At 39.9% G+C, this 26,036-nt stretch overlaps 1 long non-coding RNA gene across 1 annotated transcript in view; it reads left to right on the top strand.

The window, feature by feature from the left end:
• LOC133272416 (uncharacterized) overlaps window positions 1–23,020 on the top strand; it is a 37,262-nt gene extending 14,242 nt beyond the window's left edge. Inside the window, exons 3-4 of the long non-coding RNA XR_009744404.1 lie at window positions 21,866–22,010; window positions 22,962–23,020. This is a non-coding gene — a long non-coding RNA (uncharacterized LOC133272416). The remainder of the gene's footprint in view (window positions 1–21,865; window positions 22,011–22,961) is intronic.
• The last annotated feature ends 3,016 nt before the right edge of the window (window positions 23,021–26,036 follow it).

The following is a 26,036-nucleotide window of genomic DNA, read 5'->3' as shown; positions in this document are numbered from 1 at the left end:
CCTTTAAAAAATTCTTCCTAATTAAATTTAGTCTGAGCAAAAGCCCGAGCCAGCCCAAAAGCACATATCAACAGCACATCTTGAACTGGTTCTAATTTCCACTGAAATTATCATCTGGAGGTATAGAAATACTTTGTCTGAATCTGGCCACATACTGATGCTGTGGTTTCCTATATTAGAACATTCCATTCTTACTCTCCTTTCAGCCATGCAGTGTAGCGCCTTGTATTCAGATGGAAGCTACATGATCAGAAAGCAATCCATATTGTGGGTGACATGTGAAATACAGCTCTACGTAATGTATTTGAATAACCATTGATTTCTGAGTTTTGGAGATAATTCTTCACTAAAATTCTTTAATCTGAAAGAAAGATTCTCCTGCTACCTGATAAAAAGTATTTTGTAGCAGAAAAAGAATCTTTATTAAAATCTGATTTGTGTATTTTGGAAATACAACTGCATCTGCTTAAGAAAGGAATCTTAGCAATTTTTATCCATAATCAAAATGCTAAAAAATATTTTTTCTCATCCTGTCTTTTAGCTTTCTTTGAAGTCACAATATTAAACCTCCTTAAAAATATTTATGTGTATTTAGTTAACAAAAGCTCCTGTAAGTTGAATCCATGCTGGCAAAAGGTTCAGGTAAGCTCTCTATATAAGCTTACAGACAATTGTGTAAATCTTCAGCCATTAAAGAGAAAGGAGAAAAAAGCCATCCTCATTACACTGCTGTCATTTACTCTTCATCTCCTGTCCTCTTTAGCAGCATTAAGATGGGATGTAAATTTCCCAGTTAATGCTGTTAGAAAATGGATGGTTCAAGAAGGGCAGGAATTAGAGATCAGTATTAGGTGCAGATAAGCTCCTTTTCCTCCGCAGTGGCGGCTGTTTAACATTCATGGGAAAATCATCATCAAACAGCGTTATCACAGCTCTGTTGATGGCTGAGGAACTTCATCACTATGATAATTTTTTTTTTTATAGCTGTGAGCCAAAAAGCTCCCTTTTATTTCTGCTGTCTATAACTGCGATAGAAGCTTGTTTGTATGGGTAGGGTATTGCAAACTCATAGCTCTTCAGCCAGGTTTGATTTCTTTCCACCATCGCTTCCCCCCTCAACCCCTTGTGTACGTTGCACTAAACACTAATGCTGATAAAAAAACAGAGTGCTCAAACGATCCTTCAAAGAATAACTGATATTTTTATGATCAGTAATTCAAAGTTTGACGGGTGATGCCATTCTGTAATGAAACTGTCATCCATTTTGTTGTGAGTAAAGGGTAGAGACTATAAAGCAAACAGGCAGGGAAGAAGTGAGTATCTAGTGTCACATTAACTTCACAAGGAGATGGTTTAAGAATCACAACACAACAGTTCTATTTTTGTGGTGCACCTCCAACCCCAAAGGAGAACTGTTCTTTTCTGTATCTCCTTGAATCTCTTCTAACTTAAAGATATGTTAGTTCCTCTGTAGGTATTTTGCCACAACGTACGGTGTCCAGTTTTAAACTCATCAAATTTGTGTCAGGACCCATCTCTAAATTATATTTCTACCACATGCTTGGCCATCTTCAAATATATCTGAGATGCAGATCATGGTCGTTCTTTGCCTTATACCTGGGAGGGGAGCAGATACAAGGTTCCAGACTGTATGCATTCTTCCAAGGGAGATAAGGTGCTATTCAAGGGAATTTTTAAATTTATTAAGGTTCTCAGCTTATGCTTCTCTGCAGCTTTGACCTCATTTTTTGTAGTTTATCTCCTCTAAATGACATTTCTCATTTTGAATATAGCTGGAAAACATTGTACTAAACAGCAATTTCGTAGCCTCCGCAGCACCGCCTGATAATTTAGATATTTCCACTTTGAATTCAGTATTGATTTGATTACTTAGGTAATTTACTTTTGACACAAGCTCATTCCTTGTCTTTTCCTGAGCAGGGACTTCCAATCATGCCATGTTGGGCTGAACTATGTTTGGAGTTTACAGATAAGGACTTTTGTCTACTCGGGACTCAGCTTAGGCCACCAAACTCATTTCCCATAGGAGGAAGGTCTGAATACAGTCAAGAACCTAAGGTGAAAGGCTGGTGCTTTGTAATTTAAATATTACCATATAAACATAGGTTTAAAGCAGATACTGTGTGGTTGGGGGAATATAGAGTTATTTTGAGTGGAATTTCCAGGAACGTTTCCCTAAAGAAGAAAGGGACCCAAGAAGCCCCCAGAGCTGCTGGTTTCCAAAGATCTCAGTTGTCCCCAAGGTGATTCCTTGCTTCTGGACCAGGCTGTCCAGCTCCTTCTCAGCCTCACTGTCACCATCAGGAATGGTGACAGGAGAGCCTTCCCTCGCTGTCCTCAGTGTCACTAGGCTGCTGATGGAGCAGGGATTTAAGGAGACCACACAACAACACATGCCTTCCTTTGCTGAGCTTCGGATCACGGGAGCTCTCAACCATGGTCACAGTGGGGTAGTGATCCCGGGAATTATTATACTCTTGCATGAAATCATTGTACTTCTTCATGACAAAATGAGGGTGTAATAAAATAAAAAGGCATTCTAATCCAGATTGCCACTAGGATGAGAATTTTATAGCTCCTGCAGGAATCCAGCTATGGCAACTGTACTCTGCATAACAGGCTGGAGGCGACTTAATTTTTCTTCAGAGGGAAAATCTGCTTCCTCTTCTAAGTTTCTGAGCGCTGTGGTCACAGTAATATCGAAAGTCTTTTTTAGAAACCATCACAGGTTTTGCAAAGGTGGAGTTGTGCTGTTTGGATTTGAGGGGATTTATTTGTTTTAGCAGGAAAGTAAAAAATACTGTGGGAACTTACTGTCAAGGTCTGAGTAGGTAAACACATCTAGTTTCATCAGCAAGGAGTAGAGAAGAATAGAACTTTTAATTCTTGTACTGCTGAACTGGATGGGATTTTATCTTGCAGTAGCCATACAATTTTGTTTCTGTGATGAAAGGGGGGAAGCTTATGTTACCATAACATTGACCTTAAGATATTGTAGTGGTGTTAAAAAGATGCATGTCCTCTAGCTCTTTTCAGACTCTGTAAAGCCTGTGAAATGGGCAGATATATTGGGGTGTTTCAGTATTGCTTCAGGGGGGCTTCCTGACCCATTTAAATGTCCGGGGTTATATTCAGTTTTTCCTAGGACATCGCAGTTTCTTGTATGGTTCATTTTAAAATAACTTGACTAAAAAAAAAAATGCCTTGGGTTCCCAAGAACAAAAGACAATGATTGTAATTTGCCTCTGCCCTTTAGCAAAGCAATCAGCAATTTTCTAGTATTTTACAGTCATCCATCTAGCTATCTATTCATCTTGTAATACCCTTACTTTTTCTTGGAAATATTCAAATTTATTAACTTTTTCGTAACCGGTAACCATTAAAATGCTTTTATTGTATTAACAAAGAGGAAACTTGCATCTGTAAGTCTTTGTGTGCTAATGTAATGGTTTTCTTCCTTTTCTGTAGAGAAAAGTTGCCAAATTATTGCCAGTTTCTAGCTGTAATGCCTTGGCTTCAACATTGGCAGGATGGTAGGTATTACCTGGTTTACAGTATAGTTAATACTGAGGTAACTGTAGATCTATTAACCTGCAGCAAAATTGCCTCTTTGTTTGAAATCACATTAGTCTCATTCAGAAGGGTCTGGAATTCAGAAGTGAGATTGTTCAGCTGCCCGAGCCTGTTATGGCAGTGCAAGGAGACACAAGGCCATTGGTGGTGCCTCACTGAGGTCCACTAAAATGGTAAAAAAGATCACAGAATCCTAGAATGTTTTCAGTTGGAAGGGATCTTAAAGTCTTGTTCCAACCCCCCCTGCCATGGGCAGGGACAACTTCCCCTAGACCAGGTTGCTCAAAGCCCCTTCTAACCTGGCCTTGGATGGGAGGATCTTTGGTTGTGCGAAGGCTAAGGGCTGAGGTAGGCAGTCCATGCCTCATCATGTACTGGTTTTGTCTTGGTTACTTAAGAAGTCTTGAGCAATAATAGAGTACATACAGAAATGGACTCTGTATATGCCTTGTAAGCAAGGAATTTATTAATATTCAAATTCATCATTCCATATTTTATGAAGTATCATGCAAAGATACACGAGCAAAGTCTGCACAACCTAACTTGGATACCGACAGCAATATACCTACATCAATAAATTACTTTGCTGCCTAATTAGCCTTGGGCTAGCTCAATATGGCAACCTCATGTAGACATAACCAACAGTCTTACCTTGGTGGTTGGTAAAATCTAGCACTTCTGTTTTAAAAAGGAAGATGCTTTGCCTCAGCTATTTGTTGCACACATACTACAAACCCATTGGCTGCTCTTGGCCAAGTTGAGTGGGCCAGCCTGTATCTGAAAGAGTGATTTAAATATGAGTGGGCTCCTGGTTGTATAAGCTATAAAACTAGACACCAATCAGAGTCTTGTAGAGGGCAGAACCACAAGAAGTTGGGTTGTGATGGCTGCTGTGAATATGGACCAGTCTTAGATGGAAACAGTAGGACTGTTTTGAGTAAGTAGATGCTAAGATCTGTCATGACTGGCAACAGCTCATGTGAGTTCCAGGAAGGCATCAAAGTTTAATCTTAACTCATTTACTGACTGTTTGATTCCCTGTGAAAGTTTCTGACTCCATCAAGACAATTTTCTGGGCAGAATTTTCTAGGACTTGGGCTCACCTGAGCTGACATTGCCCAGTGAGGGTATTTAGGGATTCTGCAGTGTCACAGCACCCTGAGACTCTTCTTGCTCTGGTCCTTCTGCAGGCATAAATTCCCCTTTTGCTAAACGTGATTATTTATCAGAGGAGTTTACGTTTGCTAATCCTTGTGGCTAGAATCTGTGCTGCAGCCTGTGGACTTCTATGTGTTTGTTCATGCTTTATTTGTGCAATAGGGCTGTAAAGGTGCAGCACTGCTGAGCTTTGCACTCTAACACCTCTGACAGTCCTCAGCCACTGTATTCTGCAGGGGCAGGGACTATATGGCATCTTGTCTCAGTGCCTTCTGTATATACTGGGATAACCAGAAACTAAGCAACTTTCGGACATTTATCTGTAACCTTTAATAATTTGCTATGCATATCCATTCATTCCTTTGTTATATTATCAATATTCTGCAGTGCTACTGCTTTTAATAAGAAGCCTTTTCACTGGTTTTCTTTGTTCTCGTCATCTAATCTCCTAATGGAAGTTTCTAATTAAATTCCTACAGCCATTTTCAAACTGTGTTTTGAATAACAAAGTCTTGCAAATGCTCAAAGTGTATCTCTCCCCTCTGACTTGGATGCCCTACCTTCCATGTAGCTGATGCAGGTCACTGTGGAGAAGTGTTGTTTAGAACCTATCTCAGCTGAATGAGAGGTATGGAAAGGACATGATCCCTATACAGGAAATAATGCAGCAAGTTTAAGTCTTCCAGGATCTCACTCATAGTCTTAATGAACACTGGACTGATGAGGAAGGAATATCATGTGTTCATCATGGAGGAAGGAGCATTTTCCTGGTCGAGCTGGTGCTCCACAGAAGCAGAGAAACCAGGCTCACCAGTGAAATTTATTGCTTCTCTATCCAAACCCCTCTCATTTGGGTTTGAACTTTACCCACTGGGAGCAGCTAAGGGTTGAATTACTGTAATTAGTATCTCATCAGCATTCTTCAGCAACTGCTGAAGCAGAGAGACAAAAAGTGGAAAGAAAATGTCAGAATCAGCTCATAAATATGACGAATATGAAAGGCTGTTTGTCTGACTGATCCTTTTATTAATCCCAGGAAATAATATAACTGGCATGTGCCATCACTTCCAGATGGATCAGAGGAATCTTGCTAGCAAAAGGTATTTCTCAATCTCCGTGCCTGCAGGTGGTTCCCAGAAATCTCTGCAGACAGACCTGGTCATCCTCTGGCATGCAGCTAAACGTTCTTTGACTGCAGACTTGATGCGAAAGCCTCAGCCAAAGCTGCCACTTTCTCCCCTTACTCTCTAGCACTGTTATGTTTCTACTTCTGCACACCTGCAGAGGATATTGTTTTGGCCAGAATAAGATGAGCACAGGTGGTAACATAATGCATATTGCAGCTAGATTTAACACCTGTTGCACATCGGGCTTAGGAGTTTTAATCTGGTTTATTCAAGTTTTTGGCACTTTGGTTTTCTGCTTTCTTTTATATTAAAAGAAAAGCAGTTTAATAAGTGGACAAAGCAGCAGCAGATTTATGTAGATGAGGTGCAGATTTGTCATCAGGGGCCTGCTCACAGAGGGGCTGTGTTTCTGAAGCGGTTGTTTTCTTTTTGCAAAAGTATATATACTTTTTGTACATTTTACAGATGTATAAATTCAGGTTTTTACTTTAGAGCTAATACCCAGATCAGCTATGGACATCTTACCTGGCAGTCACAATCCAGGATGGATTCCAAGTGGAGTTGATTTTAGGGGTTAGATAGGTTCGATTTTAAACACTTCTGCCTTTCCCCTGTCTATGAGATGACAAAGTAGAAGTTGCAATGCCTGATATCCATGGTGTAGGCAGCACAAGTTTATGTGTTTGGGTTTCATGTCATCTGCTGACTGGTTCCAGGTTTGCTACTCCTGGCAATGGGTTAAAACTTAAACAGGGGAAGCTTAGATTGGATATAAGAAGGAAGTTCTTTTCTGTTAGGGTGGTGAGGCACTGGAATGGGTTGCCCAGGGAGGTTGTGAATGCTCCATCCCTGGCGGTGTTCAAGGCCAGGTTGGACAGAGCCTTGGGTGCCATGGTTTAGTGTGAGGTGTCCCTGCCCATGGCAGGGGGGTTGGAACTGGATGATCTTAAGGTCCTTTCCAACCCTAACTGTTCTATGATTCTATGATTATTGCAAGCATAGAACAATTTCTGTGTTGAAATTAGATCCCATGAAAAAAGAGGAAAGGCTTTCACTATATGAACAGTGCTCAGTACATAGAAATGCCAAGATTTCTGCTCCCTCAACACTGACCACAGAGATGTCTGTCCAGCACAGCACTTTAGCAGCTATGTTTTTAATTTTTCCATTTAACAGTACAATAGAGCCTTTAAACATGAGGTTTATGAGCTAGCAGGAAAAAAAAACCTTATGGGAAAAGTAGTTGGAAAGGCTGTCAATCTAATGGTCTTTTTAATTCCATTTAACTCCATTCACAGCACTCTTTCACAGTCATCTGAAACAAACTCTGTTTAGTCACAAACATTTTATTCTGGACTTGGAAATTGTATTCCCAGGCTGTTCTAGGCTAAAACTTTGCAAATGTGGTGGTTTTTTTTTAAAAAGTAAAGACAGACAGAAAAGCTTTCAGTTTTCCAGAATGTTTGTGAATAAATTCCCTTACCTTTTTCCCCAAATAAAAAGAGCTGTTATCTCCGTGGAGGAGTCTCTCCACTACAGAAAACTGAGTGCCTTATCGGCGATGTAGATTTCAGGACAGACAGTGCATTGCCTGTAAACTTGGAGCTCAGATGACCGATGGAAACCAGATAGAGTGTGCCGATCACTGCAGAGAGATTAGACTCTCTAATTTGCATCTCGTCTCCCAGTGATGTTTGCTCCGTTTTTACCTTCCCGTTTACCTGAGCTTTAGACACAGGCATTTAAGGCCTGAACTGACATGAACTTTATTGTTTCAAGTGGAATATTTCTGTTTAGTTGGATTTTAGTTCTGCATTTAACAAAATACAAACACTTCAGGGGAAGTGTGTCAACATTCCTGCTCCCTCAGAATTCACCATAGAGCTTTCTCTCCGGTGCAGCACCCTAGCAGTTATGCTTTAAAGTTTCCGTACTTAACAATCTCAAGTATCAATTTGAGGATTCTAAACCATGTTTCTGGTTTAGAAATAGAATTACTTCCTCTTTCCCAAAGTCTTAGGACATTTTTTAGCTGGGTAAGCCTGTTCCCCTTGAGAGACAGGCAGGAGGGGGCTTAGGGCCCTTCTTAAGGGGCCACACACCCCAGGCACTGCAAAGGCAGGTTGACATTAGCTAGCCTGCGCAAATATTTGCTTGCATCTTTGCCATTTTCCAATTCTGTCTCTCTTGTTGACTCTCCTTTGTCCCTGCCTATCATGTTTCTCTCCTGGCTGTTGCTATTAGTATGTAATCTTTCTGTTCTGTGTTCTCAACTAAAGCACATTTATTGTTCATTATCTGAAAGACGCTTTATTAATAGACATAAATAACATTGCTAATGCCTTACACATAACTATGCTATCAGTACTGTTCATATGAGGTGGCCACCATGCAATATAGCACATTCTGTCTGTAGCCAGCGGCTGTTATTGCAGAACATTACAAGGCCAGTGTGCAGATGGCCTCACTCAGGTTGAAGACTTCATTTGATAAGTTCTATGTGTAAAGATTGTTAGGAGTGGAAGAGGAGGATGTCGAAGGAGGGACAGCAATGGAACACTGGCTTTCCTTACTTTCCCATAGTTCTCACCGGAGTATTGTGAAATTCCATTGGATAGGAGATGATGTCTTTTAGCCTGTGCAAATGGTACTGGGTGTTTGTGGCATTGCACATGTCAACCGAATATTGCTTGAAATGCTTAAAAAACTCAGGGATGGCAGAAGTAGGATGCTTACAAGCGTATGCTGTATACACAGGTTTCTGAAAATTTGACTAAGATCATGTTGAGGAGTTTGCATATTTTTCCATTCATCTTCTACAGAAGAGGTTTTATCTCAAACAGTTCTGTTTGTAACTTGAAGGCATTCACCACTACTGGGACTTAAACCTTGTCCTACTAAGGAGGATACCAGAGGAAACTGGTTTCAGCTAAATGACCGTATGATCTTGTGATGGATCTTGAAATCCATTTCTAACTGTGTCTTTAGAGGAAGGTGCAAAAATCCTCATGAACAACTGGTTAGAAAGGAAGTAATTTTATCACCCTCGTCTTGGGGTTCTGTGTAGTCCAGAGCTGAGCCATTGAGTACTTTCCCATACACTGTGGAAAGAATCCATCCGAATGCTCCTATAAGCTCTCCGGCACTACAAACAGCTCAAACCTTAAGCCTTTTTTTTTTAGTAGCAATTAATGAGAATTGTGATCTAGAAATTAAAATGGTAATGAGCTTTTAGCATAATGAAAAGAGCTTGTAAATGCAAGAAAAAGCATTTGTGGGTCTCCAAGTCACATTACTCCCCAAATACAAAAGCAGATGTTAGCTTTGCCTGGAAAGAGCCATATTGACTCATTTCATTTTGCACAAATCTGTTTAAGCACCCATAACCCTTATGTCATACAGAAAGATGATGCAGTCATGTTTCCAGCCTCGTAATCTAGTGTTCTCCTTATCAATAGCTTTGCTAATTTGGGGCTGATAAATCTGTATACTCATTTTGGCTTGGTTATTTTTTTCCTTTGTTTGCCCGTGCTTAATATCTTTTAAAATGTACCAGTATGCAGTGATGTACAGTGACTGATTTAGGAGCCAAATAAACAGCTAATGCAGTTTATAAATACCTAATGCAGTTTAAACCTGTACAAAATAATGGGGTTTCTTTATATGACTCAAATGGTACTTTGAGCAATTTACGTGAAGTTCAACATAATTGCTCTAAATTAAAAGTAAGTGCAAGTATATTGTTTTGATCTCTGCCTCTCTCGGCTAACACAAGCAATACCATTTTGAGCAGAGAATGAAACTCACTTTTTATGAGTAATCCAGTTGCTTCTTTTTGATGACTGTGACACTTTGCAACTCTTGCAAGTATCCACGTATAACAATGAAGCTTCTTTCTGTGTTAAAGACACCTAAGAACATACAAGAGTTTGGAAGGCTTTTGAGCTTGGCCTGATAAGCAATTCATGAATATTGTAGCTAGAGTATGCTCCTCACTGTTAACTGAATTGATAAGTTGAATAGATGTCCAGTTTTTGCATCTGAATTGAAAGTAAATTTCATTTGTGGGGGAAGAGGGAAGAAAGCATCACTCAGAAAAAGAGGCTTTGGTTTTGAAATCATTTTCTTTCTTTTAACGTGCTCAGAACATTCATCTATTTGAAGTCTGTCTCTCAAATATAACAGGTTTTATCTCAGAGGCAAGAAAAAACATGGTATTTTAAGAAAACATAAAAACTGAACAACCAAAACAAAATGTATTTTAAACTGTTTCCAAGTGTTTTGAGTCGTTTGGGTGTAGGCGGTACCTACATTTGGGGTCTAATGCAGAGTCAGGGATATTTACTGTATATCTTTTCTTTCTGATTTTGTTTTAAGGGAATAATTTGGACCTACCTCATTAAACAAACATATATTCTCACAAAAGTTCCTTTTACATTTCATGGCTGTAGCTTATCACTATTCATATTCATTAGCTCACTACTCTATTGGCTTCTTCAAAAGTTGGCAAAGTTTGGATAAAACAAAAGCTCTTGCTCTTACCAAACAACTTTGAGTAACTCAGTGAGAGCTGTCAGATGTGTTGGTATAAGGAAAATGCCCAATCTGCATTATATAGAATCATAGAATAGTTTGGGTTGGAAAGGACCTTAAGATCATCCAGTTCCTACCCCCCTGCCATGGGCAGGGACACCTCACACTAAACCATGGCACCCAAGGCTCTGTCCAACCTGGCCTTGAACACCGCCAGGGATGGAGCATTCACAACTTTCCTGGGCAACCCATTCCAGTGCCTCACCACCCTTACAGTAAAGAACTTCTTCCTTATATCCAATCTAAACTTCCCCTGTTTAAGTTTTAACCCATTACCCCTTGTCTTATTAATTCAGTCCCTAATGAAGGGTCCTTCCACAGTATCCCTATAGCCCTGTTCAGGTACTGGAAGGCTGCTATGAGGTCTAAGGGATTTGTGGAATTAATTTCCTTTTTCAGCTTTGAAAATCCTGCCTTGAAGACTCAGTCTCACAATTCAGTATGAGGAAGAAGGTCACAAATTGCCATGTCCAGGGTATGGGTGGTACTTATAGCATCAGAGTGGTCAATGGATGTTGGAACATAGCTCTCAAAATTGCCTTGCTCCTGAAGCCACTGAAACAAATGCTTAGCAGGCACCTGGGAGACTTAACAGCACAGCAGGGTATTGTGTTCCTAAACCCTTGACTCAGACCAGTCACCTAATGAATGTGGGGCTTTATCCTTCCTATCTAATGCAATTCTGGATGTGCTCATAAATAGCTACTTCTTAAATGTACTGGACATGGAGCTCTCCTGCCAACCTATACATGCAAGTTATCTCTGTAACTTGAAGTTATGTATTTTGTGGTCTACCTAATGAGTAAAAGTGACCCTTAGGCCCTTACCTGTACTGCAGTCCTGCCAATGAGAAGCTACTTGTGAGAATAAGGTTTTCAGGAGGGGAAGGGGGGGATAAAGATTAACTCTTCCAAACGGCTTTACAAAAGAGATACAGTGCACCATATTATCTAACAGCGCTCTGCCTTTTCACTCAGGGAGACAGACATTAAGGTGCATTAGTCCTATCGTTTGTATGTCTGTAAATATCAATAAAGTATGTTATTTGGCTTTCACATTTACACAATGAAGGACGAGGACTATCTTTTTCAGGAAATTTCACAGAGCCATTCACAAACAAAAGCTCAGTAATTTAATCTTTCAAAAGCTCAATAATGCTAAGTTCAAAATTGCAGGTTTTAAACTAATGTACCTGATAAGTAATGATGACAGAATTTAAAAGGTCCATTATTTGGTAATCTAATATTCCCAATCCCAGTTATCTGTCAAAGAGAATACTCTCCCTTAAACAGTGCTAATGTGTTCACATCTACATTAATCTCTTCGGGAGAAAAGAAGCATTCTTTACGGGCTTTATCTGTTTCCAAATGTCTGACTCCACAAGGAGCCATTTCGCACTGCTGATGAGGCTATGTAAATGACTCAAATGTCTTTGTATGATAGGTGCGATTTCGTACGGATACACGTGATACCGTATTACTGAGAGGCACTCCCTGGCCAGCCAGCTCTCGGTGTTCATTTACATGCTGTGCCTAGTGCTTTTGAACCCTCCTCTGCTTCTCCACTCCAAAACAAACATAATGCTTACAGGTTTGCTCCTCACCTGCTTTTCTGGCATGATATGCTGCTTTTCTGGGCAGCACAACTCCCTTCTGTTGTGTCATCTCCCATCGGTACTCCAAAGAGTGTGGTATCGATATGACAAGATTCACAACGCAAGAGCTTGAATGATTTGTGCCTCTTCTTTCTAGGAAGTGCTATAGGATAATATACAAAGAGTTAGGATGAGGTATACCACAACTGCCCATGGACTCCAAATTCATGCAAGGGTGAAATGAGTGGCATAGGAAAATGGAGTCACTGTGTGCTTTCCTGTGGGCAAGGCTCCTTCCTTTCAGTTTACTTGCTGTATTAGTTTCTCAGTTTGCATTTCAGCTCTTTAAATCTCATTACTAGAGAAGGTTTTGGCCTCAAGTAAGCCTGAGTCCATCCTGCTCCATTCTAAGTTCAGGCTGATACGGGATTTAAAGTGTGTGTGCAATAGGATAAAGGCAGTCACTACTTCAGGAATATTGTACTTTCTTCTAGCTGAATTTTCAAACACTCACCCAAGTAGAACATACATACGTACATACAGAGTTCTTTACGTTCCTTGTTCTTACTCTATCTTGATTTTCAGAACTTACTAACAGATACCACAAAGTGACCCAGAAAGGAACTTTCCTGCATCATTAAGTATATCAATATAAAAGCTTCATTTGCAATGCTGCCCAGAGCAATGAAACAATGCAATTGCTCTCTGGATCCTATGGAGCAACATGTAAATACACTTGGCATAGTGCTGTAAAAGAGTTCTGAAGGTGATGTCGACTCAGGGTCTTTTTGTTCAATTCAAAGAAAAGGATGAACGGTCAAAATAGCAGTATTGTTGAGAAAATGTAGCTGTTTACAGTATCTGCAGGGTGTGGGTTGGGGAAAGTAGTTGAGTGGAAATAGCTTTTGGTAAAAAAAAGATGCTATCCTGAGCCAGGAAAGAAACTCTCATGTTCACATGTGAAAGCAGCTCTGTTTCTATTTAAAGAGTGAAACGAAAGTTCTAGTTCAAGGTATAGAAGCTATCTGTGCTTAATGGAGTCAGCTATGAATCAAGAAAGAGTATATTAAAAAGTATTGCATATTATTAAAAGAATATGTTTCATTCAGTATAATTAGATATTATGATGTATGATTAGATATTATTTTCAGTGTCTGAAATAAATAGATATACTTCTGTATATAAACCCCACAAAACCATTGATTTCAAGGTGTCCTTTTGCATCTGTGTGGACTTTTCTTCATATCCTTGGAGAAAAGGAAAAAAATCTGCTAAGATTTTCACAACAGCATAAACTTAGGAGAATGTCACATAAAATAAATCACTGGGAAAGCTGAGAGCTGTCTGTAGCTGAATCACAGACAGAGAACAACTATTGAAGGCACATCTATAGTGGGACAGCAACAAAACTGATCCCTTAAAGCAGATGGATGGCAATAGCTAGTCACACCTGGCTGGTTCAAAACAATGTACCACCACTGCTCAAAGAGCAGAATGTCTTAACTAGCACCTGCTGAAAGCTGGGAGCTGCAGTTGCTGCCGATGTGGGTGCTGCCTATGCAAACTGGGTCTGGGAATCCAGTAAATGCCAACTGGTCAAAGGACGGGATTTATTTCAATTAGGAAAATCATCACCATGGAGAAATTAACACGGCTGTTCCTGTGGCACGTATGTGACCCTCTGGAAACTAAATTTACTGTGGAAAACATGCCTCCATGTACTAAGCCATACATTCAGTACCTGGCTTGAGACTCACACGCAGTTATCAGCCAGCTTCAGGGAAGCTCTTAAGCAAGTACTTAAATCTGCATCCATATTTTAGTGTTTTGTTGAATCATGGCGAGGGCAGCATGATATTAGCATGACACGTGTAACCCTTGTGGGAACATTCAAATTCTGCATATACATGCTCATCCCAGATGCAGTTCCCTGCCTGCCTGCCAGCCTCAGTATCTGCTGCAACCGAGTGTGCAAAAGGCACACACAGAAACTTAAGTGCTCTATAGTAGCGTTTTGCTCCTGTTTTCCCTCTATGGAAGTCTACAGGGAAAGCTGACCCTTTTCATCCCATTTGGCACACTAGGCATTAATTTGGTGATGTTTTCAAAGGTTTGGAAAGATTGCAATACATTTTACTTGCAGCTGTGTGCATCAGAGTGATGGCCATTTTCACCTACATGGAAAGAGCGAATCCTGGGTATGTGCCACTGAACTAGGAGAATGTGCAGAATATTCTTTGTGTTTCTCAGGTTTACTTTGACCCTTCAAAACCAGGGAGTGCTCAGTTCCCACCTGATGTATTGTATCTGATTGCTGCAGATAAATTGATCTTTATCTACAAGAAGTGATCTTTTTTGCAGCTCGCATGAAAGCATCTTCCCAGATGATGTTTGAACAACTGCCTATTGAAGAGCCTTTGCAATATCAGTAATTAAAAGGAAACGGGTCAGAGGGTTTGTTAGGTGCTTTCTGTATTTCTAGGGAATTCACTTTCAGTTCCAAACACTACCTAACAATTAATTTCTGCCTTTAATGACTTCTTTAATATCTCAGCTTTTCCTTCCTTTCATTGTTTCACTGCTCCTTTGAGTGCTTTTAAAAAGCTCTTTTCAATCTGCTTGTTTTGATTCATTCTGCTGTTAAATATCAGGCATTGCTCCAGTTTAGTTCAGCTAGCCATCAACTCAAGCATATGGGTACCTTCATTTTTTAGGCTGATCTTTCTATCCTTCTAACAGATGACAGGCAGTATCCACAACTCAGTCAAAAACCTGTTCCAAGCCTGCCTTAAAAAAGTCTGATTTCTCCTCAGGCTTGTGGGTTTCCCTCCTTCCTTTCTTTTTCCCTTTGAATTTGCTCTACAGGTCTTTAGCTCCAGCTAGTGGCTTCCTCCAAAATGCAAATGATGGCTGATGCCCTAAAAGCAAGCAGAAAGGTGGGGTGAAGTTGTAATTCTTAGTGTTCTGAAACGTGTGTTGAGGGGGAGAATCATTCAGAGGCGTTAGTCCTTCCTGGCTAATTTGAGTTAACCCACAAATTCTTTAAAATGTAATGAATACACTTCTTTTTCAAATTACAAGCTTTATCACATTGCATTATCACATTGGGCCAAATTCTGCCCTCAAGTGTAGACTTGTGTAGCTCTTCTGGACTTCAAAGGGAGCTGCAGATATGTGTCTTGAAGCAAAAAAACAGATGTTTTATCAAATAAAAAGCTTTACCTTAGCTCCTGCTTTGGCTCTCTTACTGAGGGTTGGTGTAGCCTTTCTGCAATGTGCAAAAACAAACCTAGAAAACCTTTATTTTTAAGTAGGGTTTGAGATTTGCATCTACCTTTGGTGGGATCCCTTTTCTCTCAGGACTTCATAGTGCATGTGGATCTCTTCTGGGTCTGGGAGCCCTCTGCTCAGGCCTTACACCACTGGTGATAGAAGATGGCTCCTGGAGGGAGCTTTTGGAAGTTCCACTGGGCAGAGGCATGAGTGCCCCTGCTGAAAACCTCCCTTAGGTGAATTTGGGCTATGGTTCTGCAGCCACAGCATGTCCTGCACTGGTAAAATCTGCAGTCACCAGCAGGGAGTTTTTGAGAGAATCTGAATACTGGAGTGGAGAGAAGCAGGTTGTTTCCCTATGAGGAGGGAAGTAAGTTTTTCCAGTGACAAATGACTGTTTTCATTCAGTTGATTCACACAGGCTGCCCTAAGCTTCGGCGTGTTAATTTTAAATGGTAAAAACAAAATGCAGTTTAAATTCGTATAATCCTACACATCGCTTTCTCCTCAGTTTTCAACTGCATTGACTGTAGGTGAAATAGGTAGAGCATAAAACTCTCTTCTGTCCCTCAGCTCCCCCCCCAGTCCGGGAAGCAGTACCTATATGCACTGGGGGATTAAAGCACACAGGTAGACACAAGTCGAGCTTTGTTGTGTGACTCTCAGGGTTGGCACCAATACAGGTATGGCTGCCTTGGCCGCACTAGGGGAAACCCATTTGAATTCTACAATCCTCTTGTTTAAACCCACAGACTCAAATGTCTGTTGTTTGTTCAAAGACTTTTATTGTTTCCATTTCATTTCTTGGTGAACTGGGTACTGGGACATGTGTGTCTGCAGTCTGTTCATATTGACTGTCCATCTAAGATACCAGATAACATGATAACGCATTCCTGGGTTTCACAAACTTTGTCACTTCTGCCATAAAACCCCGGCACCTAGTGTAAATAAATCTATCTGGAGTATAGTGAATTTAATCCAGGTCTCTCTCCAAGGGAAATAATCCTTCCTGAAGGCCTAACCTTCCTCATCAGGCAGAAATTGTGCTAGTCCTGCACTATTGATTCAATCCTTTCCTGAAGGTGAGAAAAGCACCAGAGTCCATTAAGAGATTTTATGTCAACATCTCAAATATAGCTTTTGCCATAGCTGAAGCCTGCAAACTAAACAACATATATATTGTGGAACACAGAGAATATCTGTACTTGTTCTGCCATGATACAGACTCAGCTGTGTCTCTGCTTTGTCTGTCTGTATACCTATGTACAAACTCACATATGCACGCTATTTATGTGTGTATATATATATATATATATATATAAAAGCATGCGTCTGCACAGTCTGCCACCAGTTTCTTGGTTTCCTTATCTCTAGCAAACACTTTCATTTATTTCCAACATAAACGTTCAGAGAGAGGCAGAACAAGCAGAATTGTTCAGTGCTTCCCAAGGTTCTGTTGTCAGCGAGTGCAATGTTGTATAGCAAGGCAAAAAAAGAACCTATTAGTGCTGTAACTTCTCTACCAAGTGCACCAACAACACACTTGGGACACACGCAGGAGTCTGTTGATCCATTGGGTCAGGGACCTGAAAATATTTGAAATTGTTCTTTAGAGAAATAAAATAACCCACACTTTTCTTGAATCTCTGGGGTCTTTCGAAGTCCGTAGAAAGTCTTACGCAAGGAGACAAAGCTATTTTACCAGGCAGGCAGATATTCCAAATTACTGGTTCTTAACAAGCATGGTAATACATCAGTCAAAAGCAATAAATTTAAACTTAATGAAATCTCAATTTGCCTACAGTGCATTTCACTTTGACATTTTCTGCATTGCCACGGTGCTTTGATAAAGTTTTTTAAAATGCAAAGAAAGTGTCTGTAAGGCTAAAGAGCAGACTTGGTGCCATTGTGCCCAATGGAACATTACAGTACTTAAGTTCCATCACTATATGCCCTGTGGCAGACTAAGCCTGAGTGCTAACATAGGTTCAGTTTTCATTATCATCATGTGATTATCCATTTTACTGCATTTAACTGATAATACAACTACCAGCTCACCTTAAAAGAATTAGCTTGGAGGTTTCATTGCTTTCCAAATGGAATTCATTTGACAAACAAATGACAATTAGCCCAGTCTCCCTGTTCTGTGTCAGGATGGTTTTTGATTGAACCTAGACCAATTTACAATTTTTAAATGAGTTTAGACATTTACATTTAAAATGTCTAGAGGAAATTAGCCTTGGGACATCTAACAGCCAAAATGCTTTTTGAAGTTGATTATTATTTGATCTAGTACCCTCTACCTGTACATTTTGTTCTGACTTCAAAGTTTTGGAATGAAAATGCCACCTACACCTCAAAGCACAGGGAAAAACTTAAAAGCAGTTTTACTCATTATGTTATGCAAAGAAACCTATATTTTAATATTCGTTTAATATGGTTAGTTAGCTTTAATGACACCAGTTTGACAGTGTCATAGTTTTCGAATATAAGACATTGATTGAAGTTTCCTGTGCTTGCCGGCGTTTTTGTGTAGAACGAAAGAATATCTTTTGAAGGTGAGATTCGTATGCCCCACACTACCATTCTGCCACAGATAGAAATGTAATCATTTACAGATGAATGCATGCCTTTGTACGGAGTCAAAAATATGTTGTCATTTCTATATTATTCTGTGTATCAAAATCTTTATTGATGTTTGTTTTCCTGCATATCAAATTTGTCCGACTATGTTTGTACTGGGCTTTAAAGCAGGAGGGTCTCCTTAGGAAAAAAGACTTGTCAGTAATTCCATTATAAATATGCAGGCTCAGATAACACAGCCATGAAAATTGGGCTGGAATTAGGCACATGGTGTCTCAGCCTTGAGGTAATTTGGATCATACTATTTTTATTTTGTGTTATTAATTTATGCATTTTGGTAAAGTTAGAAAACTGTACATTTGGCCACTGTAAAATTGTGAGCAGAAACATAAGTGCTATTGCTGTTTTGGGTTCTGGATCCTTAAAGCTCCACTCGACGCCTATGGGAGACTTTCAGAAATAGGTTTGTTCTTTTTTTAACAAAATCACTATTTGGCTTTCAAGCTTTTCAATGCTTGGAAAGTATTTTTAAAAACCATTCCATGGTTTTCTGATATATGTGCTTTGTATGAGCATATACTGTTATCCACAAAATATGCTCAATATGCTCTTACAGAATTTTCTTAGAACAATTCATACAAACCCTGCTCAACAGGGTTTTAGGCTTCTGATGCCTTAAGTGTCCAAATGCAGCTGAAAGCAAATGAGATTTTGGGACAGTTTCTGTTGCAAACCTAGGTCTGAACTATCAGCACTGGTGTTTTCTTGTCCCATGGTCACGTTTGCAGAATCAAAGGAACCAGATTTTCATAAGGAAGTGGAACAATCTTGTGTCATTATACCACTATTGCCTAACTTTAATGTAATGTCAACTCCAGTGGGTGCCTATATGGTATCAGTTGCTGGTGTTCAAAAAATGCTGCTTTGCTACATGAACAGAACACTGACTTTTGTCAGTCCTCAGCTAATGTCCAGGCCCAACTGGGATCCTTAGATAGGTGCTTCTCCACATTTGTCATCTGAGAGAATTGACCCAGTAGACTTAATTATCAAGCCAAATCCGTACATTGTAGTGGGGGATGTTGATTTTAGAGGGAGCAAGGTGATGATGATAAAACCCTACTTCTTGCCTACTTAGAGCAGCCTCCCCAAAATACAGTGATGATGGGATCACTTCTTTGACAGTGGTAGCAAAGTGTTCTTCCCACTTGGCACAGGGAAGGATTTAGGATAAACTTATGCTTCTTTTGCCTACTCTGGAGACTCATCTCTTGCCTTACTGGATTTATGCATTCCTTCCACAAGGCATGTAATTCTGCTTCTGCTCTGGATGTGAAGCCTAAATGCCTAGCTTAGATTTCTGAATTTTGATGTGAGGGCTCAGTGATTAAAAAGTAAGCGTGTGAGTCTGTCGTGGTTTAAGCCCAGCCGGCAAACCGGAACCACGCAGTCGCTCGCTCACTCCCCCCACTTCCTCGCCCCTCTCCCAGAGGGATGGGGAGGAGAATCGAAAGAATGTAACTCCCATGGGTTGAGATAAGAGCAGTCCAGTAACTAAGGTGTAACACAAACCACTGCTGCTACCACCAGTGATAATAATAATAAGGGCAATAACAAGGGAAGAGAATACAACCGCTCACCACCCGCCGACCGATACCCAGCCCAACCCAAGCAGTGATCCAGCCCTTCCTTGTAACTGCCCCCAGTTTATATAGTGGGCATGACATGCTGTGGTATGGAATACCTCTTTGGTCAGTTTGGGTCAGGTGTCCTGTCTCTGCTTCCTCCCGGCTTCCCCTTCTCCCTGGCAGAGCACGAGGCTCACAAAGTCCTTGGTCAGAATAAACATTACTGAGCAACAACTAAAAAACATCGGTGTTATCAGCACTGTTCCCAAGCTGAAAGTCAACAACACAGCACTGCACCAGCTACTAAGAAAGAGAAAAAAAGACTGCTACTGCTGAACCCAGGACAATTTAGTAACTAAGGATGCTTTTGGACTTGAATCTTAGCCTCCTATAAGTTAGTCCTTGCAGAGGGCAAAATCTTTGGCCTGAAACATTTCCTTGAGGGAAGATGTATTAGAAATAGAGAAAATGTAAATCAAATAATGACCTGGGAAGAACCCTTGAGTAGACTGTGTCAGGCCTGCAATGACAGGGGCTTGAAAATGTGGGCAAATTTCATCAGATCCAGGTCTGTCTCAAACTGGATCATTGCAATCAGTTCAAAGTGATGATGCCAGAGTCTTTCAGAAATAGTTATTTATATGTTTTCTGTTTGTGCTATATTGTAAAATATGTGCAAGTGTGATAAATACACTTCAGGTTTGCTTGTCAGGCAAACAAACACCCCAGGGATGGAGGTCAGAGACCAGCTCTCCCAGGAAATCTTCAACTATTAAATTCAAAATCTGTGATTTCCTACAGCCTAAAAGACACATCTTTCAAAGTAGATACTAAAATCCTCAAGTATGCAAGTGAGAGTCTCTATAAGCAAGGGAAGTGCAGTGGGTGGACTGAAGGCACTGGAAAATCAGAGCGACTAATCCCTCCAGTATCATCAGTTAGAAAAACACTGGCTTTGCATTCCAACTAAGAGAACAGTTGGGTTTCTCCCTTGGGAAACTCTTTTGCTTGTAGCACATGCAATGAATTCTGATTAATTTTAACAGTTTCTTGGAGAATTTATGTCTGATTTGTGGTTTGGTTTTAGTTTGCATGAAAATTTGGATGTGGAGAAATGGCACATGCAGTGGTGTTCCTTTTCTGGCAGCTATAGGTTGTAGCCACATGAGCATGAAATACTCTGTGTCTTCAGGGGTTCCTGCTCTCATCGCTCACCCATTGGTACTCATATTTGGAGCATGAAGGAATGAGGGGGCAGAGGTTGAAGATATTTAGATGTAAACAATGTGCTGAAGAAAGAAAAGGCAGTGTTTTTAGAGGAAAAAACGTGGTGGATTCCCAAAGCATGGATCTCGTCAACTTCCATGCTCAAAGGCACTTTTCTCCAACTCCCTGTATCAGCCCAACCTCACACAAGAGCACAGCACTCTCAGAGAGGGAAAGAGCCGGATGACTTAGTGTTTCTAGAAAAAGTTGGGATTCATTTATTATTTATAGATTTCATTTTGTACATATCTTTAGGGACATTAAGAGATTAGTAGTCATGCAGTTTGTTCTGAGCATTAATGCTAATCCTCAAAGATAGGTGAAGGGTAATTTCATTAGTTGTTACAAAGGTTTGGGATAAAACTAACCGTTCACTCAACAGTTTGAAAGGAAACGTTTAGTGCCGTGCTCTCTGCTCTCCCAGCAGGCTCTGCCTCTCACAGGAATGTGTCAGCACAGACTGGCATCTCGGCAATAAGGGCATATTCCTCAGATGTTCTTTTATGTAAAATAGGTGGGTCCCTCTTTCCTAAATATGTCATATAAAAACATTGTCTCTGGCATGACAGACAGTGGTTCAGGAAGGGAAGCTAATCTAGGAAATAAAGGGATACAGACTATTGATGCCAAAATCAGCAATTACATTGTATGAGATCTCATGAATAATTCCTGAGCTCTGATTTAACATTAATCTGAGTGTTTAGTACAAAGCTGGGCCGACACCAATAAAATGCTGACTGATTTGTTTTAAAATAGTGCTCCTTCAGGCTTCACTACACTGCTCTGAAAGGAATGCTTTTAGGTAACACCTCAACCTTGCCTCTGTAAAACACAGACAGATGCACTCATGTGACTGCATGCTCGAACTCTACCGTTATTTTTTCCCCTTCATTTTGGGCTGAAACCTTTTCCAAGTGCAGTGTTTAATATTAGCCATGATTTAGGCAAGTGGGCTTCGTAACACAGAGCTTTTCCTCCCAGGGAAAATCTTACGAAAACAATACTCCTTAGTACTGGATGCTGATATTTGCTACATATGTGTATTTCAGGTACAAACAGGAAGAGACTTTGTGGGATGAATCAAGCAGGAAACTATCCAACCAAACCTTAGGAGAGTTCAGTGTGTTACAGCTGCTTCTTCATCATTACATAATGTCATTTTTCAGTGAATGGCGAAGGATGATAAACAAATAGGTGAGTGCAGAAGTGATGACCATCTCAGGAGACACCATGCACATGTTCTGAAGCACTGCCAGCTGTGCCCAGGGAATGCTGTACTTGGAAGCATCTCCCATCTTGTTCACAGCTTCTGCTTCTGTAATAACAGCTTTGCTGCTTAATAAGGATAAAGCACTAACTGGATACATTCATCTCATCCATTGGCACAGCGTGTCTGTTCTATAGAAGCCCTCAGCCTGGGTGCTCACACGTATCCCCTCTGTGATCTGTTTAGGAGATAGGAAAAAAGGTGGTACTGTATAGAGAGCCACAGTTTGAGCCAGGATGGTCATTCTGCAATGGTACAAGTCTGAGAATGGTTTGAGTATGAGAAGAAATCACTGGTGTATGTCTTTCCTAACATCACATTGAAAACCATTTCTTCTAAACACCCATTTCAAAACAGGACAAGTCAGCATTCTCAATAATAAGTGACACTAACTCACTGTTACCTTTTGTATACCTACTTGCTATCAAGTACAGCAAAAGGAATTAAGTTGTATAAGGAGCATATGTTTTCCATAGCTATGTTGGATTGTTCCAGACATAGTGGATTTAATGGGTAGCTGTATGTCGTATATATCTATATGCATCAGGAAAACAACAGCAATAGATTAGGTTGCTTGGGAAGTTGTCGAATCTTCATAATAGAAGATTTGAGAGAGTTTTGAACTTTTTTGTTACTGCTTTTTTGGTTGGTTTGAGGTTTTGTTTGTTTTAAAAAAGCAAAAAAGCAAAATAAGCACCTAAATATCTTGTTTCTTCTTCATATATTTGTCTATAGAACTGCCCGGACATGACTGAGTACCCTGGAACTAATAGTGTGTGGAGTCTCCCCATTCCTAATATCAATATTTACGTATTATGCACAGTGGTTTGCATTTCTATTGATATACTAACCTATTCTGTCTTGTCTGATCATCACAGCGGGAGGGAAGGACAATAAAATGAAGCAGGAATATAAAGCAATCTGCTATTTTAAGAGCTTTCTAAAGGGGTAAGAAAGGAACCGTTTCTACTCAGTAGCTATTGATTAACATGGAGTGTAAGTGATGTACTGTGAGGGAGGAGAAGGATAATACTGTAAGCTAGTATGCTGTCTAGGGTGCTGCCCTTCACCTTCAGTATTCATTCACTGTTCACACTGTTTCCTCACTGCCTGCACAGAAATCATGGCGTAACAACTGAGGATAAAGCTCCACCTGCAAAAAGAGATGGTTTTCTTGCTTAACTTCTTTGAAGCTTTGTTTCCAGTTTTGCAAACGGAAACTGTACTTTAGTGGAGCATCCCTGCCTTTTTTGAGACTTAGGAAGGAATGAGCATGGTGCTGAAGTGAGCTGACAGGTACATACTGCGCTTGGTACTTGCACATCCATTTCTAGCTGGCCTGACTTGCTCAGAGTGTTTCCTGCCCAGGAGGTGTTTCAGGGCTCTCAAGAGCTCCAGCATATGATGTTCACTCACACCAGCAGAAATGTCTCCTCTGGGGCACATGAGAGTATTTTTTATTGGCAAATGACAGCTTGGGAGGAGGTAGCTTAGCAATGGTGGGAATGGGATTGAAAATAACTACTGTTCTTGGGGATAATCCAACTGTAGGGCAGGGACTGCAGGTCATGGGGCTTTTAACATCTTTCTAGAGCTGTTTGATGGTGTAGCTCTCCCTCTCTTTTTATACAAATGATTCTTACTATTATTTTCCCCATTCTTGACTTGATAAAGCAGCCTCTGGACTGATCCAAGTTTTATCTCTTGATAAAATTCCCTGTAGTTCTGTTACATTAGAAGTTCCATAATAAGCAGTATCCTAAATATCATCTATAACTAGTGGCATACCCTGGCATTTGGGAAAATCCCAGCACTAATAATTACCCCATGCGATCATCACAGGTATGCAAGAACAAGCTGTGTAATCCAGGAGAAGGAGAAAAGCCTACAGTTGCCAACAATTACACTTAAAATTCTTTATACATTTCAAGTGTGTAGTTGGAATAAAGGTAGTTGAGTAAATGCAGTGACTGTTACCCAGGGAAAAGTTTAGACATTAAAATTAATGAACAAATGTATGTTTGTAGTTTGCAAAATGGAAGAATATATGGTGTCAGAAGAGGTTTTATCTTCTGTATAGGTGTTTTTTTTTTTAAATGTAATAAATACAAAACAAATAGCACTGTCTTATCCAAGGGAATATTGAAATCCATTAGGAATGCACATGGAATAATCCGATTCAACAAGTCAGTGTATTTCTCTCAAAAACATAATATCGGTACTACATTGCGCGAGATGAAGGTTAGATTGCATTTCTTGCCAGTGCAATAATTCCCACATCATAAATTCTGATGAAATTATATCAATATATAAAGCAAATGGATGTCTGACCCACCATCGTTTTCTAGTTCTCAGATGTAAAGCTGACATACAAGTAAATCCCCAGCTGCTTTGTGCAATACTATTACAACTGTGCCATTGCCTGGGAACTGTTATTAGCTATCTTGACCAGAAGCGGCTGTTAGAGTTTGTGGTTTCTGCTCTGAATATTAAACTTTGGCATACAAGAGTCCTTATTGTGGGGAGCACTTGGAAATGCTAATACTAAATTGCTCTATATTTGCAGGATTTGATTGCTTCAGATGATACAGGTCTAGCTGGTGGGCCTCTCTTACTGCTTGTATTTCCACATTATAAATCATTCCTTTGACAGGATATCTGCCATAACCAGTTCTCAGTTTCCATAGTATCCTTCTTTATATTACAGCTGGCAAGTAGTCTTTTGGGCTATGCAGGTTTTGCATAACTTTCAAGAATAAAAGTAAAATTGAAGCTTATATATATATATATATATATATATATATATACACACACATATATATCCTAATTTTTATATCAAATGCCAGTGAATATGTGAAGCTAAGATATGGGGTACAGGTTTGGAAAGAATGCATGCTATCTTCTCAGTAATGTTACATTTTAGCAGCCATGGTATGATCAAGCTCCAGCATGAATGACTGAACTTAAAGGACCCTGCAAATGGCCAAAAATGCTTAGGGTAAAGCAAACCCAACATATTATTATTAGTTCTTGACATCGTAAAGCCTTTTAGAGGAATAAAAGGCTTACTGTTGATCTTGCAGGTCAGCTTGGAGTAAAAGGCTTGGGCAGTCTGTGACAGAAGGAGTTATGTTCATTTAGGATATTCTGTTAAAGCAGCATAATATTCTCAGAAATAGAGAGGAAAATCATTAGAGTTATGCTCCTCTGGTCCTTGAAGGATAGTACTGTTAAATTGGGAAAAAAATAATCAAAAAGAATTATTGTCCATGATCTTAGAGTTAAAACTTAGACTATAAACTATTAAATACAATTTCACAGTTTTTAATCGTTGTTAATGCAGAGGCTTGGATAACTCTTTGCAGCTCATTATGCCTTTGTGATATTAAGACCTCAATGATGTTTAACCCACTATCATATAAAAATGCCTCAATAGGTCTTTAAGAATTTATATGAGATATTGAAACTTCCCAAGTTTGCTTTCTTTTAAACTTCCAAATGCTTCCCATTAACATGGGATTTCAGACCACTTCAGGAAGTTCCTGAATACTGAATTATTGACTATATCAGAAATACCCCCATTGCTTTCCAGGAAGTCACAGTAGCAATAATATGCTCCATCCCTGACAGTGTTCAAGGCCAGGTTGGACAGAGCTTTGGGCGACATGGTCTAGGGTGAGGGGTTAGAACTGGATGATCTTAATGTCCTTTCCCACCCTAACTGTTCTATGATTCTATGAAGTATCTGGATGTACAATCAACAAGTAATGTTAAACGCAAAGATTTTAATAAAATTTTCAAAAGGGAAGGTTTTTCCCATACGTTTCCAGGGAGAATGGAGGGGATTTTTTCCATGGAAGAATGCTTCAGAGAGTATTTCTGCTTTTTGAGAGTTGTGTATGAAATTAGGAAAAAAGTTTTAAATTATAAACAGAACTTTTGTACAAGAAAAT

The sequence above is a fragment of the Pezoporus flaviventris genome, unplaced genomic scaffold, assembly GCF_033815535.1.
Source record: "Pezoporus flaviventris isolate CSIRO_AGI_PZ_B2104156 unplaced genomic scaffold, CSIRO_AGI_Pfla_v1 ptg000029l, whole genome shotgun sequence".
In the NCBI taxonomy this organism is placed as follows: Eukaryota; Metazoa; Chordata; class Aves; order Psittaciformes; family Psittacidae; genus Pezoporus; species Pezoporus flaviventris.
Note: the sequence above shows the minus strand (reverse complement) of the source record. Positions and strands in the feature narration are given on the sequence as shown.